The sequence below is a fragment of the Sapajus apella genome, unplaced genomic scaffold (assembly GCF_009761245.1).
Source record: "Sapajus apella isolate SASKATOON/1434 unplaced genomic scaffold, GSC_monkey_1.0 scaffold2, whole genome shotgun sequence".
Lineage (NCBI taxonomy): Eukaryota > Metazoa > Chordata > Mammalia > Primates > Cebidae > Sapajus > Sapajus apella.
The window spans coordinates 61,084,857-61,104,724 of NW_022436942.1; the positions used below are offsets into that span (position 1 = coordinate 61,084,857).

Sequence of the window (19,868 nt, forward strand, 5' to 3'; positions counted from 1 at the left end):
AGCCACCATGCCAAGCCTAGACTTCTTTATTCTAACTTCTGTGTGTTCTTGATTTCATTCTTTTGTAATCTCTATTTGTTTCTGTGTCTGACTCCCCACAGTCTATAATGATCTCAGGTTCTTGGCCAGTTTTCAAATGTGCCCTTTGTACCTGGAGTGTCTTTCCTTCTCTTCGTTAGTTCATTAATGTAAAAAGTATTTGTCGAATGCCTTCTGTGTGTCAAACAGTATGCTGGGTGCTAGAGACGTAGTGATCAAAGAATCCTGTCCTTACAGAGCTTACAATCTGCTTCCTCTCTAATTTTAAAGTCCTTCCCATTATCAGAGCACAGCACAAATGTCATTTCCCACTCCTCAATGCCATGCAACATCCTTGTGTTACTACTAGCCTTCACCACCACCCTGAAAACCATTTTATAGATGAGGTAACTGAGGCTCATCAGCTTTCTGGATCTCTTAGAAAGGTTAGAGGCAGGGCTTGGACTTGGGATTGCTGCCTCCAAAGCCTTTTCTTTTCTGCCACACTAGAGACAGGACCAAAAGGAACGATTAAAGAGCATGAGGGAAGAAAAATATAGTTAAATGTATACAAGCAGGAAATAAAGTGGGGCAGGGTGGGCTTAGAAGACCCAGAAGAACTATATTGCAAACCGAATGTACATGGCCTCCAAATTTGGACTTAGAGTAGACACTATTAGAACACTAGTGTGTGGTGGTGCAGAAGGCTCCACATGTTGTGTGTGCCTTATGGCCTTGAGCTTGATAGCAAGGTTCTAGATAAAAATCACGAGGCTTCTATCCTAAAAGAGATTTTATTTAAATTATTAATAGAAAACAAGAGTAAAAAGTAGTTTTTTCAGTCTTCTCTAATCTCCCTCTCAAACACACACACACACACACACGCAGACACATACACACACACACACACACACACACACACACACCCCACCCCATACACTTTCTGGCTTTCCTTCAGAAAAGAACTAAAATTAGCATTAATTTCAGTACTAAACCAGAATTTTAATTGGTGTGAGTACAAGTTTCATTTACCAAATACATGGCAAAATGACTTTAGCAGTGGGACCAAGTTAGTGTGAGACATGAAGTTTTCAGGTTTACATTGTAAAGAGAGGCTTCATCATAGGTACTGAGGTGTAGTTGCAAAGAAATTTCTTTTTAATTTATTTATTTAACTTTAGGTGCATACTATATCTGGCATTTCTCCCCATGTAATCCCTCCTCACCCTTCCCTCCCTCCCCCCCCCCCTACTGTCTCTCTCCTACCCCCACACTGCCTCCAGTGTGTGATGCTCTTCTCCCTGAGTCCATGTGTTCTCCTTGTTCAACATCCACCTATGAGTAAGAACATGCAGTGTTTGGCTTTCTGTTCTTGTGTCAGTTTGCTGAGAATGATGGTTTCCAGATTCATCCAAGTCCCTACAAAGGACACAAACTCATCATTTTTATGGCTGCATAGTATTCCATGGTGTATATATACCACATTTTCTTTGTCCAGTCTATCATTGATGGACATTTGGATTGGTTCCAAGTCTTTGCTATTATTACACAGGGCTGCAATGAACATACATGTGCATGTGTCCTTATAGTAGAACGATTCATAGTTCTTTGGGTATATGCCCAGTAATGGGATTGGTGGGCCAAATGGTATTTCTATTTCTAGATCCTTGAGAAATTGCCACACTGTCTTCCACAGTGGTTGAACTAATTTACACTCCCACCAACTGTTTAAGAGTGTTCCTATTTCTCCACATCCTCTCCAGCATCTGTTGTCTCCAGATTTTTTAATGATTGCCATTCTAACTGGCATGAGATGATATCTCAATGTGGTTTGATTTGCATTTCTCTAACGACCAGTGATGATGAGCATTTTTTCATATGTTTGTTGGCCTCATATGTGTCTTCTTTTGAAAAGTGTCTGTTCATGCCCTTTGCCCAATTTTGAATGGGGTTGTTTGTTTTTTTCTTGTATATCTGTTTTAGTTCTTTGTAGATTCTGGATATTAGCCCTTTGTCAGATGGGTAGACTGCAAAAATTTTTTCCCATTCTGTTGGCTGCTGATTCACTCTAATGATGGTTTCTTTTGCTATACAGAAGCTCTGAATTTTAATTCGATCCCATTTGTCTATCTTGGCTTTTATTGCCATTGCTTTTGGTGTTTTAGCTATGAAGTCCTTGCCTATGCCTATGTCCTGGATGGTTTCACCTACGTTTTCTTCTAGTGTTTTTATGATGTTAGGTTTTATGTTTAAATCTTTAATCCATCTGGAGTTAATTTTAGTGTAAGGTGACAGATAGAGGTCCAATTTCTGCACATTGCTAGCCAGTTATTCCACCACCATTTATTAAACATGAAGTCCTTTCCCCGTTGCTTGTTTTTGCCAGGTTTGTCAAACAGCAGATGGTTGTAGATGTGTGGTGTTTCTTCTGGGGCCTCTGTTCTGTTCCATTGGTCTATGTCTCTGTTTTGGTACCAGTACCATGCTGTTTTGATTACTGTAGCTTTGTAGTATAGTTTGAAGTCTGGCAGTGTGATGCCTCCAGCTTTGTTCTTTTTGCTTAGGATTGTCTTGGCTATGCGGGCTCTCTTGTGATTCCATATGAAGTTTAAAGTGTTTTTTCCCAGTTCTTTGAAGAAGGTCATTGGTAGCTTGATGGGGATAGCATTGAATTTATAGATTACTTTGGGCAGTATGGCCATTTTCACAATATTGATTCTTCCTAACCATGAACATGGAATGTTTCTCCATCTGCTTGTGTCTTCTCTTATTTTATTGAGCAGTGGTTTGTAGTTCTCCTTGAAGAGGTCCTTTACATCCTTTGTTAGTTGTATTCCTAGATATTTTATTCTCTTTGTAGCAATTGTGAATGGTAGTTCGCTCTTGATTTGGCTCTCTGTTTGTCTGTTATTGGTATATAAGAATGCTGGTGATTTCTGCATGTTGATTGTGTATCCTGAGACTTTGCTGAAGTTGCTTATCAGTTTGAGAAGATTTTGGGCTGAGATGATGGGGTCTTCTAGATATACAATCATGTCGTCTGCAAATAGAGACAGAGCAAAGAAATTTAAATGCATTTGAGTCAAAGTGTGACTCTGCTCTTACCTAGCTATGTGACCTTGGGGAAGCCTCTCTCTTTGTGCCTTAGTTTCCTTCTCCAGGGGCCTAAAGGCAGTAGTGGGTTCCAGAGCTGCTATAAATATTTAACAGTCTTATAAAAATCTTGTATTTAGCTGTATAAGCTAGCTGTGTGACTTTTAGCAAGCTACTTAATCTCTCTGTGCCTCAATATCCTCAACTGAAAGTGGGGATGATAATAGTGCATGACTTATAGGCTCCTTGTAAAGATTAAATTTCATAATGTCCACAATACTTAGAACAGTACCTGCTATATGGGCATTATTGAGCAATAAATGTTAACTATTATTTTATGGTTATCATCAGCATCATTATTATGGTCAAATGGAAAAGCAGTGATATACAATTGCAACAAAATAATTATTGCCTAATAACTGTGGTTTTCTGATTAAAATATTTCTAAACAAGTATCTCTTTGAGAAAAGGATATAAAATCAGTATTGAAAATATGGAAACCACATCTCTAAGGCATGTGGGAGATGGCAGCTATTATGTACCTACTTTGTGCCCCATAACAGATGCTGTACACATGGCATCTCTTTGAACAAACTGTCCCTTGGCTTAGACCCATGGTCTGTTACCCCAGCTTATCCCTTTGACATTAACACCAATAAAATTTTTGTAGAATGCTAATGACAAGCAAACTGCTGGCCATCAACCTTAACAGCTTTAGAGGTGCATTTCAAACACTGGGAACATAGCAAGGTCTCAACTCATTATACAAATATTCCATTCTGTGTCTCTTGATGACTCTTAAATTTATTTCTCTACAACTTGTGTATGGCTTGGGGTAAGACAGAGCAAACATTTGATGATATAAAACACTCCATGCCTGGCATGGAATGAGTGCTCAATCAATGCAAACTATTTATTTATCAGTCATGTGTCACTCTTCTTCTTTTGTTTATGATATTGAAAGTAGAGGCCAGGTGCAGTGGCTCACGCCTGCAATCCCAGCACTTTGGGACACTGAGGCAAGAGGATCACCTGAGGTCAGGAGTTTAAGACTAGCCTGGCCAACATGGTGAAACCCCATATCTACTAAAAATACAAAAATTAGCTGGGTGTGGCAGCACACACCTGTAATCCCAGCTGCTTGGGAGGCTGAGGAAGGAGAATTGCTTGAACCTGGGAGGGTGGAGGTTGCAGTGAGCCCAGATTGCACCATTGCACTCCAGCCTGGGTAACAAGAGCAAAACTCCATCTCAAAGAAAAAAAAAGTGGAGGGTAAATGACATTTTTACTGGTGAGTATGTGCTAGACACAGTGTGCTTTGTGGGCGTTCTTCTCTTTTTACTTCTCAGCTATACTCACACACCTGAGTAAAGCTGGAGAAAAACAAACAGCCATGCAGGTTATGTGTGGGTGACTGCATCACTGTAATATTTATGACTGCCTTTTTTCTGAATTTTAGATCTATGCCCTTTGCCATAGGACTTTGTGTTACCACCCAATGGAGCAAGCATATATCTCTGATCTGTTATGGAAAGCTTGGCCATGTGACTTGCTTTGGCTAGAAGAATGTAGGCAGAAATATCAGTGTGCTAGCTTTGGACCTAGGTCCCTTTCACTTCTGCATTTCCTTGAGAAAACTTCCCTTACATATTTGCTGACCCAAGTACAATCAGCAGTGGGGAATAAAGTCCAGCTGGACTTGTGGCTTGAAGCAGAACTGTCCAGCTCACCCCAGTAGAGACTGGCCAACCCCAAGACAACCTGCAACATGATAAAGAGAATGTTCATTGTGGTATGCCGCTGGGACTCTGGTTGTTGTTACATGGTGCCAATTTAACAACAGTAACTGATACATAATAACTTAAACTCAGGATCATTAATCTTATGTTAGCCCTTAAGTCTGTCTGGCATCAACATACATTTCCTTAGTCCATCTACCTCTATCTGAAAATCTAACATGTATTATTCCTTCCTCATTGTTGGCTGATGTCTTTTGCTTATAATTTCACTGAGAAAAATGGGAAAAATTAGGAAATAACATCTACATGTTTCCTCAACCAGTGTCCTATTGGCCAGCATCTGTGCCCATACACTCTGCCGTTTCTTCCAAATGAACTATCTGTTCATGCTCCTATCAAAGGTGACTTCTCCCTTTGAGCTTTAAATCACATCCTTCTTGCTCCAGATTTTTTCCCTTCTCAATGCATTCTGCATTGTCAACTTTCTCTCTTGGAATGCATCATTATCAACACGAAAGGAAGGAAGGAAGGAAGGAAGGAAGGAAGGAAGGAAGGAAGGAAGGAAGGAGAAGGGAAGGAGGTAGGGAGGGAGGGAGGGAGGAGGAGGAGGAAGGGAGGGAGGAAGGGAGGAGGAAGAGGAAGGGAGGGAGGAAGAGAGGAGGAGGAGGAAGAGAAGGAGGGAGGAGGGTGGGAAGGAGGAAGGAGGGAGAAGGAAGGAAAAAGAAGGGAAGAGGGGAAGAGGGGAAGAGGGGAAAGGAGGACCTTTCTTGACTCCTGTTTTCCCCAACAACTACCACCTCACTCCTTTGACTCATACTATAGCAAAATTCCTTGAAAGAGTTGGCTATATTCTCCATCACCAAGTCTTCTCCGTCCTGTTGAATCCACTGCAGTCAGAATCTGATCTCTTCCACTTCAACAAACTATACTAGTCAAAGTCTCAATACTCTCCACCTTACTAAATCCAATGATGAATGCTTAGTCCTCATCTTATTTGACATAGAAGCTGCTTATGACTCCATTATCACTCCTGTCTTTCTGAAATCACCATTTGTTTTCCAGGACACTACACTCTCCTGATCTTCCTCACACATCACGACTACCCTTTCTCAGGCTCTTGAAAAGCTGAAATGTCCTAATGCTTTGAAACTCTTCTCTTCTCTCTTGTCTCTCTCTCCTCTGATGATCTTAATCAGTATCATGGCTTTAAATAACACTTAAATACTAATGACTCTCAATTTATTCTTCAGCTCACATTTCTCCCTGAACTCAACCTGTGTATCCAACTGCCTATTTGATATCTCTGCTTGGAAATCTAATGGGCATCTCAAATGTCACATGAATAATAGCCAACCCTTGATCCCTGTATGCATATACACACAAACAAAAATGATTTTTTCAACTTGGTTAATGGAAACTCTATTTCTCTACTTGAACAATCTCAGAACCTTGGCATCAGTCTTTGACTCTTTTCTTTACCACTTGTTTGTCATCAAATTCTGTCAGTTTCATCTTCAAACTACATCCACAATGTTACAACATATAGCATCTCCACAGTTATCAATATGGTCCAAGCCATTGCTATTTCTGGCTGGGATCATTGCAATAATCTCCTAATGCTCTCCCTGCTTCCTTCTTTTCTCCTTCATTCGATTTTCAATGTAGCAGTCAAAGTCATGTTGTTCAAACTTAAGTTAGATCAAACTTAAGTCACTGCTCTGCTCAGAACCTTCCAAAGGCTGCACACCACACTCAGAGTGAATTAAGTCCTCACGGTGACCTCTGTGGCCTTACCAATTCTAACTTCATCTGCTACTGCTCTTTTCTTTTCTCCACTATGCTCAGCCTTTCTTCTCTTCCTCGGGCACATTTCTGCCTTGGTACCCTCATATTTACCCTTTTCTTGCCTAATTACATGGCCTATTCCCTTCTATCTTCTAGATTTTCCTCGGTGTGATCTCCTCAGGAAGACTTCCTCTGACCCTTCCTAGTCTACCTCTATTCCTTGCTTAATTATCTCCCTAGTGTTAATCACTGTTTAACATACTGTAAGGTCCTTATTTATTTTATTTATTGTTCATTTCTTCTGGATAATCTCTGGGAGAAGAATTTTTGTCTAATTTGTTCTGTGTTAAATCCCATATCAAAAATATGCCTGATACATAAGAAACCTTCAGAAATCATGTGTTCAAAATAAGAATCGTATCATTCAATCCTCCCAACAAACCTGTGAAGCATGTTCTTTTCTATTCATTTCAAAGAGGAAGAAAATAAAGGTTTAGGTAATGTGTCTAAGGTCACACTGATGGTCATTGCTGTTTATTTGGCTGATCCATTTACAGTAGGGCACCATTATGTTGGTTCACCCTCCATAATATTGCATCTTCTAAAACCAGTAGCTTACAGGTTTAGTCCTACCATCACTAATGCTAGTCCTTTCCATGCCAATTCTCTTTGCCTGAAGTTGTCAGCATTTCCACCATAATTTCTATCGGGTTTTTGAAGTAGAGAGCCATGCTTTTCCATGTTTTAACTCACTCCCTGCCCCAAGTGAACCAATGAGACAAGGAGTTCTCCTTTAGTTCAGTCAGATACTGAAAAGAAATTCTACAGATGAGAACATTCTAAGTAACCTTCTATAGCATATTGGGTATGAACTGTACTTTATCAAACTTACATATTGTGTATTCTTTCTGATCACGCCAGGTAAGAACTTTGACCCTGAACTCAGGAAGTCCTAGTTCCAGTTTGACTCTTCCATGTGCTAGCTGTGTGACCAGGCCTCTTAATTTATTTTTGACTCAATTTCCTAAGCTACAAATAGTTCCTCCTCCAGAGGGTGATTGTAAGGCATGAATGATATTATGTGCATGAAGCACTGATGAATATGAGAATGGACAGAACATTTAGGATCATAAGGATAATAACCCAGTGTCAAGAGAAGGAGTCTAAAGAGATGCACAGGAGCTGGGTGACCTCTCACTATTCCATAGTCACAAGCCTCATTCTTGATTCATAGAAAATCTATTTAATAAATGAATTCATTGTTGATGCATTGGCCTAAGTTAGAACTTGTGGAGGAATTTATCACTATGACTAGAAACAATTGGAAATTATCAAAACATCACTCAATCACAAGACATTAGTTAACAAATTTCCACTATGTTCTCTTTATTACCATTTCCATAATTTTCTCTTCATTTTCATGGATTATAGCAGTAGATTAGTATATTTGTGAAGCTAAACATTTACATGGGAAAGAAACCTAATAGTACTCTACAGTAAGTGGGTAGAGCCAAAGACACACCAATGGCCATCAACATTAGAGGGGTAGAGATAGTTTCCAAGAAAGGTGGTCAGGGAGAACTTCAGAAGAGCGGGGACACTTTGGGTTGGCTTTTCATGTGATTTGCATCTGAAAAAAAGACAAGAAAGCAGAGGTGTCATTTAAAATCTGAGGCTGGAAAGGAAGAGTGAAACCAGGAGCTAGAAGATCTTGAATAACAGTTGAAGAACTTTGGCCTTGATCCTACAAGAAATGGGAGAGTAGATCAATATTTAATAATATAAGAATTATACAGAGGCAAAGAAATCTTGAATGTCTGGAAAATACCTCATTCAGCTCAGACTTCACCTGGAACCAAGGAGAAAACCTAGGTTCAGAGAGATGTTCAGGAGATTAGTCAATCCATGACAAAGGCAAGACTTCAACTCAGGTTTCACTCCTTGTGCGGTATTCTCTCCAGTATGTCATCTTTGTACAAGGACAACCATCCATGACTCATTGTATGAATTATAAACCAAAAAAGTATTATGTCTCTTATTCTTCTCCTAACCTGAGAATACACCATGATTGTGCAGTGCGCACTTAATGGTGCCAGATTTTAATATCAACATCAGATGATCTAAGAGAAGTAAGTCAAGTATTCTAATCAGCAAATAAGGAATAGGAGTTGTTAATGCAGGCATCTATGCTCGCTTTTCTGATAGCCAAAAATCAAACTGTACCTGCCTTCCTTTCTCATTGCTCCACTTTCCCTTCCAAGTTTGCTTCTTTCCCTCATCCCTCATTCACTCAAAAGGTCTTAATGCCAGGCCTTGCCCACACCATGTCTGATCCTTGTGACTAGGTCCTGGCTTACTACCAGCCATGTGTTTTTTTCAAGAAACTAGAATTGATTAGGCCCTAATTCGAATATATATATATTTTTTACAATTCACACCTTGAAATAAAAATTTAAATTTTTGCTCATGTGTTGAGAGAAGCAAAAAAATAAATTGATGGTGAAATTGTTCTTTCCATATGGCCCAGGAACCACATGGGAGTATGATTTGCCTGAACTGAGAGGTGATGACTGGACTGACAGTTTCATCAGGCTGAATACTGGGTGGTGTTCTGTCTAGGATGCAAGATATGTTTCTCCAGAAATTATTTACTGGAAACAGAATTACCTGACTGTACTGAACTCTTGGATATGCCTTTGTTTGCACATCGATAATATAAAAGTGGGTTAACGGAATAAGAGTAGAAACTTTGAGATACATTTAAGCTCTATAATCACTATTCAATTTTACTGAAGACCTATCAAAGTCGGATTTGTAGCATTTTAGTCATTGGGGGAAAAAAAAGACTCTGTATTCTTGAATTGCACATAGTTTTATGCCTAGAGATCACAATGTATATTAGCTTAATAAAGGCTCCAAGAAGTCCTGCAGTAAATAAACTGGTTCACTAGCTGTTGCTCAAAACTTATTTGATCATGAAATTCTTTCTTTTTCCCCAAGAAATTCCTGGCCTAGCAATTTTAGACTTATTGGCAAGACAGTATGTGTAAAAAAACAAAAGAATAATTACCTGTGAGCACTGGGTAAATTCCTTATCTGCAAACATGGGACTATGATCTAATAATTCATGACAACAGCCTCTAGAGAAGAAAAACAAGAGGTGATAAATATGATTTATAGTCACATAGGAAAGGCCACAGGAAGGCACATCTATGGAAAAAGTTAAACATGATGCATGCTTTGACATTCAGAAATTATTCCAGAGTATCTCACTTTCCAGCTCATGAAAATAATGTTATCTCAGAAAGTCCAGCTACTCAGAAAACGTATTCCTATACAAAGCAAATATTACTACATTTGTACACATAAGTTTTAATGGCATAAAGGATTCATGGTAGAAGCACTAAATCCATGCATATTCCCTGTAATATCAAAAATCCTATTACTCAACTGTGTCATTGTCATCAACATGGTCCTTTAAAATATTTTTAAAATCCGAATTTATTTTTAAATAAGTTTTTTAAAAATATTTTTATTTTTATACAATTCTGATCTTATTTTCAATTTACAGATAAGAAAATAAAACAAAAACTGAGAGAGACTTAGTGGATGTTGTGACGTGCCACCCAGATTCCCCTTAGGGTCAGAGCTCTCCTTCCCCCAGCCAGAATGGGAGGCTGCTAATGGATCTCAGTTTATTTCTCTTTCCAGGAGTTGTCCTCTGCCAAAGATGGTTGCCTTGCCCAATTTCAGGCACCCTCCCTGAAGCAGCTCACATCTACCGATTTGCCAGTAAAAGGGCACAAAACTTAATTCCCTTGCCTGGATTCAGGACATCCCTGAAGAACCATCCTATCCCAGCTTCATAGTTCATTGTGGGATCACCTGAATCTTCTGTTGCAACTTCACCACAGAGTTCATCTTTTGCCTCTTTGTAGTTCTACTTTCCTTACTCCAACACAGGTGTGAATGCCCAGGGTCTGCCCCCACTCCCCCAGTAAATATCATGCATGCAAATCTCTGTCTCAGGGCCTGGTTCTTGGGGAAATCCAAACTAATGAGGAGGTAAGGAACTTGACTCAAGTTACTACTAGCAGTTAACAGAAACAAAACTTGAAGGCAAATTGCATGTTCTCTCCAGAGAACACCAATCTGCCACCTGTCAGGTGAATTTTGCGGGCCCCCTCCAACCAAAATTCAAATGTTGAAACCTAATCCCCAAAGTGATGATAGTATTAGATGATGGGGACTTTGGAAGGTGATTAGGTCATGAGGGTTCACCTTCATGAGTGGAATTAGTGCCCTTATAAAGGAGATCTGAGGGAGCTTGTTCACCCCTCCCACCATGTGAGGACACAGCTAGAAGGTGCCATCATTGAAACAGAGAGCAAGCCCTCACCAGACACTGAATCTGCCAGGCACCTTGATCTGGGACTTCCTAGCCTCAAGAACTGTGAAAAATAATTTCTGTTGTTTAAAAATTACCTAGGCTAAGGTATCTTGTTATAAAAACTTGAATGGATTAAGATAGCCTATAAATGGATGTGACCTCCATAAACACATCTCCTGCCTTTAGGCACCTCATTGGTTGGCTTCAATCACATTAGCCTCCTTTGCCTTCCGCAGACATGCCCAGCACAGTCCCATCTCAGGAATTTACACCATTTCTTCACTCTGTCTGGAATTTCCTCCTCCAGATATTTACATGACTGGCTCTAACCAGTTATGGCTCAGCTCCAGTATCATTGCCTCAGAGATGCTTTCCTGACCATGCAGTATAAAGTAATCCCTTGGTTCTTGTCTTTCTTCTCTACGATACGACTCTGCTATATATTCATCACAGCACTTAGTACTCTATGTTAGCTTGTTTATTTATTTGTGTATTTGTCTGTAGTGTTCTCCCCCAGTGCTTGATCTCCAGAATAATGTAATCCCCACATTATTAAAGCAGGGACTTTGTGAGTATTCTCAGTGCCGTGAACAGCACTTCTCAAAGTGGTCTGTAGACGCCTGATCAAATTATTTTCATAATAATACTAAGACCTTAAATGCCTTTTTCACTGTGTTGACATTTGCAATGGCTGTGTAAATACAACAGTAGGCAAAACTACTGACTCATTAGTACAAATCAAGCAGTGGCACCAAACTACTCAAGTGGTCATTGCATTCTTCTTTTTCATACCCTTTCAGGGAAAAAAAAAAAAAAAAGTTTTACTAAAGAATGCCCATGATGAAGCAGTAAAAATTATTGTTTGAAAGTGGGATCACATTCTTTTGATGTGCCATGTGATAAATAGAAAAGCACACTTAAAATATGCCTCCCCGCATCACAAAGTATAATAATTGTCTTGAGGAAAAGCATTTGATTGATTGTGAGCTAGCTGCACTAGCTACATTTTTCATGAAACACCATTGTTACTTGAAAGAATGACCACCAGTCAAGCAATGGTTACTTAGATTTGCATATCTGGCAGACATTTCTTCAAAAGTAAAGAAAAAATATCGCTTGATAAAATTCAGAATTTCAAGTGAACGTTAGAATTTTGGAAAACTTGTATCTGCCACCATCAGTTTGGAAGCTTCCTAGTACTTAAGAGACGTTTCTGTTGAAATTGATAGGTGATGTTAACAAATACATGCTATTTTTGGATCTAGTCTATATAGTATAATGTAATGTGTCAACTTTTAGACTATGTTAATTACTCAGTAAACCAATATTTGCCAAGTGGACAATGCATGAGGTTACAAAATTATTCATGGTTAAAGGATTTATTCCAAGTTCAAGATAGACCAATGAATTTTAATATAAGAGCCTGAAAAGTTGATTGATATGGTTTCAAATTCCTCCTTGCAACTGACTTTTAAGAACTTACAGCCACTTGGATTTTATTTTAGCATCAACGAAGATTATCCACAATTATCTGAAAAGACTATTAAAAGATTTTCCTCTTCCCAGCTATGTAACTATGTGAGCCTGGATTTACTTTATATGTTTGAACCAGAACACATATGACCACAGATTGGATGTAGAGTATGAGAATTCAGATTCCAGGTGAAACCAGATACTAAAGAAATCTGCAAAAACAAAAAATGTAAAACAATTGTACTCTTTTCACTATTTTTTGTTTTGAAAAATAAAGCAATTTTATATTCATAATTCATATTTGTATTAATACATAGTTTATTATTTTTAAATCAACCAATGAACATTTTAATTTCTTAGTTTTAATTTCAAAATTAATAAATTTTGATACAATAATAAATGCAGTACATAAACAAAATCCTTTGAGGTCCTCAATAATTTTTTTCTAGTTTATTAAGAAAGTAAAATAATAAAAGAATAGCTACTTTATAGGCAGAGCAGCCAAATCCTCAATAACTTTTAAGAGTGTAACAGAATTCTGGGATCAAAAAGTTGGGGAACCATTGACCTAGAATCTGTGTTGGCATAGAGTTGGCATTCAAAAACTATTTATTGAATGATTTCAATATTTATAAAAGGAAATAAATAATAGAAATTTACTCCCTATTAGAAATACATCGTATGTCTGCACATTACAAATAAGATATTGTTGTTTCCATCCGAGTGAATGATGGCTAAAGTAGGTGGTTGTCAAGAAAGAGAGTATCCATACCAAATTCAATGGAGTTTTGTTTGTTTGTTTGTTTGTTTATGGGTTTTTTTTGTTGGAGACAGAGTCTCACTCTGTCACCCAGGCTGGAGTGCTGTGGCACAATCTTGGCTCACTGCAGCCTCCGTCTCCCAGTTTCAAGCAATTCACTTGCCTCAGCCTCCAGAACAGCTGGGATTACAGGCATACTCCACCATGCGCAGCTATTTTTTGTATTTTTAGTAGAGACAGGGTTTCACCATGTTGGCCAGGCTGGTCTCAAACTCGTGACCTCAAATGATCTACTCACGTTGGCCTCCCAAAGTGCTGGGATTACAGGCATGAGCCACTGCACCTGGCCAATTTGATGGTCTCAAAAGGAAATCTTCATTTCCCACATATAGCCAAAATCTCAGGTGTTTTAGAGTACAGAAAGTCTGTGGGCTTAAAAAAAGTTCTTATAGGCCTGGCCTGGCCCAGTATGTTCTTTATTTGTTGCCAAGGGACATTTAGAAGAAGGAAGAATTTCAGCACAGTCTCTGAAGGTTAATAAATTCATATCCATGCTCTACCTGTCAGATTGCCTGAAGACATGAAGGGAAATGCTGTTTGAACAGGAAGTCTGTTTTGGAAGCCCAGACTTTTGAAGTCTGTCTTTAATGAAGATGTATAAAATCAAATTAATAGTCAGAAGCACCAAGCACCTTCTTCCTCAAGCTCACCTCTCAAGCCAGGGCATGGTAACCAGAGACAAGCAGAAAAACTGAGATTATTGGGGACCCATTAGCCATGCCAATGTTGCAAAAGCTAAAATTAATGCTCACGGAAGTGAGCATTCTGAATAGTAAGGCTGGGAGATGATGATGGAGCTTTCTGTAGGACATTTTCTAGAGCTGGCCCTGAGACTTTCAACAGCTTTAAAGTAAGCTTACTCAATTGGCTAGCCAGATTTTGAATAGCTCTGACTGGCTTTCATAAGAAAAGTACAGAAGGTTTGCTTCAAACTTTGTAACAAGAAGAATGCTTATATCTGAATTACAGCAACATCTTGATTAACTAGAACTGAAGCAACAAGAGCTTTCAATTAGACACATTTATCCTACATTTAAATTAAAAATTGAAGTGAGAAGAAAACCAAGTGGCATAAACAATTGAGTAAGGGCAAAAGGACTAGTTGCAGAGTGTATCCAGGGTTAAACCTTCTTTCAGTTCAATCTTCTGTACTTTCAAATTTCACTTGCACCCAATACAATAGTAACTATGGCTCCAAATGATGATTCAGGGGCATTGAAGATTCCAGTAACTCACCAATTCCTCATGCATTTTGGAAAATCACTGGACACAATTTATTATTTAAAAGTTTGCATCATGTATGAGAGCTTGGATAACCTGGAAGCCTATGAAGTGGTCTTACAAAGCTCAACTGCAACCTGCTGTAACATATTCCCCTGGTGTGACACGCTCACACTGATAGCCACTATCAAGTAACAAGTCGTTGCTTATGGATAGGGCTAAAGTATTGAAGATGGATACAAAATTATTTTTATTATAATAAAACAGAGATAACTTTTTAAAATTTAAAATGTAACATGCCTTCCTTTTTTCCTTTTTCTTTCTACATACTTGACTTTCACTTTACTGGGCCCATTCATCCATTTACTGGGGGAGTAGGGCTATTATAAAGGAGTCCACCGCTAAAAATGAGGATGATATTAATAAAAAATAAGATTTCAGAACTAGAAAAAAAGGTGTGAAACTTGAGTGTTTGTTCAGAAGAAGATTTTCTAGTCTCTGGCTCTCTTTTAGCCTGGGTCATTCCTGGAAGATCCGGCTTTAAGACTTCTCTTGTAGGGTGGTGGGGTACCCCATGTATGTGATAGGAGCCTATCAGTTCATTATAGTCCATGATGAAAAAAGTACAAAATAAAATTTATATTGCTCTTCCCATATACCCAGACATCAACCTCAGGAAAAGAGAAGACAGGTACATTGTGTGTCTTCACATTCTCTTTTCTCGTCTTTGGACTGGAGAAAGGAAAATATATTAGAAAAGCAGAGATAATCTTGAAGGAAAAAAGGGGTATTCTGTTTTTAAGTCACAGACTTCCCCTTGCGTTTGACAGGGCAGTGTTGTCAGGCTGAAGGTGGCCCTGAATTGAGATTATCTGAAGTTGCCTTCTGTTCCATTTGGGGTGAAAGTGGAATTGAGAGCCAATCGGCCAGTGGTTGGTCTTGTCTATGGGTGATGGGTGTACTAGTCAGGGCTAGTGTAACCAGGGAAGCAAGACCAATAGGAGGTACAGATATGAAGAAATTTATTATGGAAACAAATATAAAGATCAAGAAGTCTAACAATCTACTCTCTGCAGGCAGGAGAAAACCAGGAAAGCCATTGGTGTAATTCAGTCCCACTCCAAAGGCCTGTGAACCAGAAGCTTTGACATTGAAGGGCAGGGGAAGATGGATGCCCCAGTTCAAGAAGAGACAGTAAATTCACCCTCCTTACACCTTTTTGTTTTACAAGGCCCTTAACAGATTGGACAATGGGAGTCACCTTGGTGAGAGAGATCCTCTTTTCTCAGTCAGTAGCAACTCAGTTGCTAATCTCTTCTCTCTTCCAGAGATGTCCTCACAGACACACCCAGAAATAATGTTTTACCAACTGTATAGGTATCTCTTAGCTCAGTCAAGCTGTCATAAAATTAACCATCACAGTGGGTAAAATGATTCTGTAGCAGAAGATAGGTGGGACATTTTACCAGGAGAGAAAGAAGAAGCCAGTGCTGAAACGGGAGGAATAGATAATTCTCCCCAAGAGTACCGGCTAGGCCTAAGAATGGTTAGCATTAGAAGCCAGCAAGTGCCTAGCTTTCAGACAAAAAAAACCCCATCACCCTAGAGATCAGGAATGCCAAAGATACCACCCCAAAAGTCTCTGAACTTACCACCCTTCACAAGGTCACATGAGCCACATACCCCCACCCCATATACCCAGATGCCATCTTACAGAAGAATCAGGGAAGTGATCAGAACACTGAGACACTGAGCACTATCAAAAAGAACTATTTTAGTGATCAGATCTCACTAAAGTTTTAAAGTATGTAGCTAGGACTGAAAGTTATTCTCCCACCTGCTATCAGAAGGCAGATTAGAATTAGTTATAGATAAAATAATAAAATTGCATTTCCTCTGCACTTTCAAATTGTTGGGTGAGTAAATTTGTGGCCAGCTACACATGGGAGTTCTATTAGGGTTTCATGATCTATGGCTATCCTGCCTCTGTGTAGATTAATAAATGCTCAAACTAAATTTAGAAAGGTATATCAGGCCAAAGTCAGAAACAGATGTAGAATAATCAGCAGATGGGAGGAACAAGACGAGTTATCATGAGACCCTTTCTTGATTTCTGAAATTTTTAAAAGATGAATTATTCCTTCAGAAAAGAAAGTCCAATTGCAGCTGGAACTCAGACCATTAATTCACTGGCCTGGTACTTCTTCTGAGACACCTTGGAGGAAGAGATGGGACTTCATAACAAGTTCAGAAAGCATGTGGGTAGTAATGCAGACACTGGGAGAAGCGTTTAAAAAGTCCATGGAAGGCCAGGCGCGGTGGCTCATGCCTGCAATCCCAGCACTTTGGGAGGCTGAGGTGGGTGGATCACGAGGTCAGGAGATCGAGACGATCCTGGTCAACATGGTGAAACCCCGTCTCTACTAAAAATACAAAAAAATTAGCTGGGCATGGTGGCGCGTGCCTGTAATCCCAGCTATTCAGGAGGCTGAGGCAGGAGAATTGCCTGAACCCAGGAGGCGGAGGTTGCGGTGAGCCGAGATAGCACCATTGCACTCCAGCCTGGGTAACAAGAGCAAAACTCCGTCTCAAAAAAAAAAAATAATAATGGCCATGGGAGGCAGGATGGGAGGACGCTGGTTCCACAAGAGTTGTTTCAACTAGTGCCACTTCCTCTCCTATGCCAGCAGTCAGGAGCCATTCAAGATGGTGGGGAGGGGAACATGATGGATATTTGAGTTGAATGCTTGCCATAACAAACCAGCTGCTCACTCCCAGCTGCATAGGACCCACTCATGATTTGGTCCTGCACAGGGACACTCGTTGCCCCAGTGACAGAGCTCCTTGGGGACTCTTGGAGTCTGTGTTAGGGGTGAATCAAGCCTCTTTGGGGATTGAGTTATGGCACCTAGTGGCAGGAGGTGAGATTTCATCAGTACCGAAGGTAACCGAGGCAGGATTTGAGGGCTTGGAGAGGGGAGGGAAAAACTGATTTGAGAGAGACCTGATCCCAAACCCACTTGAAAAAAGGTGACACTTAGATATAAGTAAAAGTATTAATGGGTATGTAAAACTTTACCAAGGAGAAAGTGAAATGGGGACAATAATGGACTTTGCTGGTTTGCTTTTACCAGTATGTGCATGGCTCAGGATATCAATCTGCAGAGAATTGAGGAAAAATTAGTAATGCTGCAATTAGAATGCAGAAAAGCACATTAATAATTTTCAAAATTGATCCCTTTTATAATAGCCTCCCTCTTATTAATTTGCATAGCAATGTGCTTTCTGGAGTGCGGGAGGGACAGCGTTGGCCGGAGTCTCAGCTGTGAATTATACACATCCTACAATGGAGCTCTATCTCACAGGGCTTTTTCTTGGCACATTTCAGGGCATCTGTCAAAAACATAAGTGATACCCACTATGTGTGCCTTGGCAGGAAAAAGATTGAGAACAACTACTTTAAACCATGAACCTGTAGCGTGGATAATAAGCAGCTTGAAGGGGCACAGGAGGGTGGGGGAGCAGGGGAGCCTAAACCTGACCTGCGTGATATTGGGCAAGTTTCTCCACCTCTCTGAGATTCAGTTTTCCCTTCTATGGAGGGAGAAAATTGAAGGTGATTTCTACAGGAACTTTCAGAGAGAAGAATCGTGAACTCTCCCATGCTCCAGGACACAGGGTTGAGTCCCCTCACTAGCCTCCAAGCATACCGGACTAGACACGCCAGTGTGCAGAGTGGCCTCCAGGCCTGAGAAAGGCTGCAGTAGGGTTGCTGAGGATTGTCTGGGAGGAGGGTCACTTTGCTGTGTGCCTCCATCCTCCCTTTTCTTCTCTGTTTTCTTATTACTTTCTTTCACCTCCTCACAAACACCACAAAATACTCAAGATGCTCCCCAGTATCAAAAAGTGCTTTCAGTTAGGCTAATACCAGCAATTTATCCTTTGGTGGCCCCAAATCACCGCCCCAAAAGAGGGGTTTGGTTGCCACCCACTGCATACAATGCCCCATATAACAATATGCTTTTAGGCTCTGTTCGCTCTGTCAGCACATACCCTCTGCTGCCTCTCACCAAGCCCCTAATCTCCTCATATCCTCTTCCTGGTGAACTTTGTCCGTCCTTTAAGACACATCTCACATAAATGCCACCCTTCCTGTTACAGGCTTTGAAGCTTTGACTCCCAGGCAGAGTTATTTGCTCCTCCTCTTGGTTCTGGCAGCATTTACGGGCTTGCCAATCCCCACACAGCTCCCTTAACAGTGGCCAGGTCTTTGCCTGGTTCACTTCTAGAGAATCCTCCTTGCACACATCATCTCCCCAGCGAGGCCTTCCTTGAGCAGTTCAGGCTTCGAGTCTCCTTCCTCTGTTATTCACTGACCCTGTGTTAATTTCTTCATAGCACCTGCGACTCTGCAGTTATTGTATTGGTATATTTGTTTCATGTTTATTGTCTGTGTCTCCCCATGAGAGAGGAAGCTTGTCTCATTGTATGCAGTTTTGCTGTCACCTAGAACAGAGTCTAGTACACTGTCAGGGCTGATAACTATTGTCAGATGAACAAATCTTGTGTGTTCCTTAAGAGCTTCTCATGCTCTCCTCTCTCTCTCTCTCTCTCTCTCTGTCTCCTCCTTGTACTCATATTCAGCTGTGTTCTCCACGCTAGTCAGGGACTTGGTACATATCAGATATCTGATGAAGGAATAAGTGAATGAAATGTAAGACTCCTTTCTACTTATATTAGTAAGAAAAGTTTTGTCCAATTTTAAGCATTTGTGAGTGGCTGGAGAAGGAGCTACTCTAATGTCCCTGAAAATGTTTACTCAGAGATTGCCACCTGCTCTTCCCATGGGTAGTGCAGGTAGCTTGGGGCCAGAGGTCATACTCGAAATACATAAGGACTGCTATGGCAGCTTCCGCTCGTGACTCTGATGTCAGCAGGAGACTGGAGTGGCTCTTAGGGTCAGGCATCAACTCTTCAATGGCTAGATTCTAGAATGTTCCAGTGGCTCTAGGAGAGTGGGTGGGGTCCTAAGGCATTGTGCAGGAACCTTAGAGCTGCTGCTTTTACCAAGGTATGCAGACATATTTAAATATTTTCATAATCACTACATCTCCATTCTGGCTCTTGGCTGAATCTTAGCCTGGCCTGGTGCCTTTGCAGGGAAGACAGCCTTCCTGGGAGAGTGTTTACAGACATAGCCTGTGGAGTTCAACTCTGTAGGGATGCGCAGCAGGAGCAATTAAGTTAGCAAAGCACAGGGCAGTTAGGAATGGGGAGATCACAGACAGCACCTGCACTTACAGCTCAGGAGACTGCTTTACGGAATGAG

The 19,868-nt window shown here is 40.3% G+C and overlaps 1 long non-coding RNA gene across 2 annotated transcripts in view; it reads left to right on the forward strand.

The window, feature by feature from the left end:
• Positions 1–19,868, forward strand: part of LOC116565726 — a 331,307-nt gene that overhangs the window by 230,132 nt on the left and 81,307 nt on the right. Inside the window, exon 3 of one of the 2 annotated variants that reach the window (XR_004275568.1) lies at positions 12,592–12,771. The exons of the other annotated variant lie outside the window; for it this stretch is intronic. This is a non-coding gene — a long non-coding RNA (uncharacterized LOC116565726). Of the gene's footprint in view, positions 1–12,591; positions 12,772–19,868 lie in introns of those variants that run through there. 2 annotated transcript variants of the gene reach the window in all.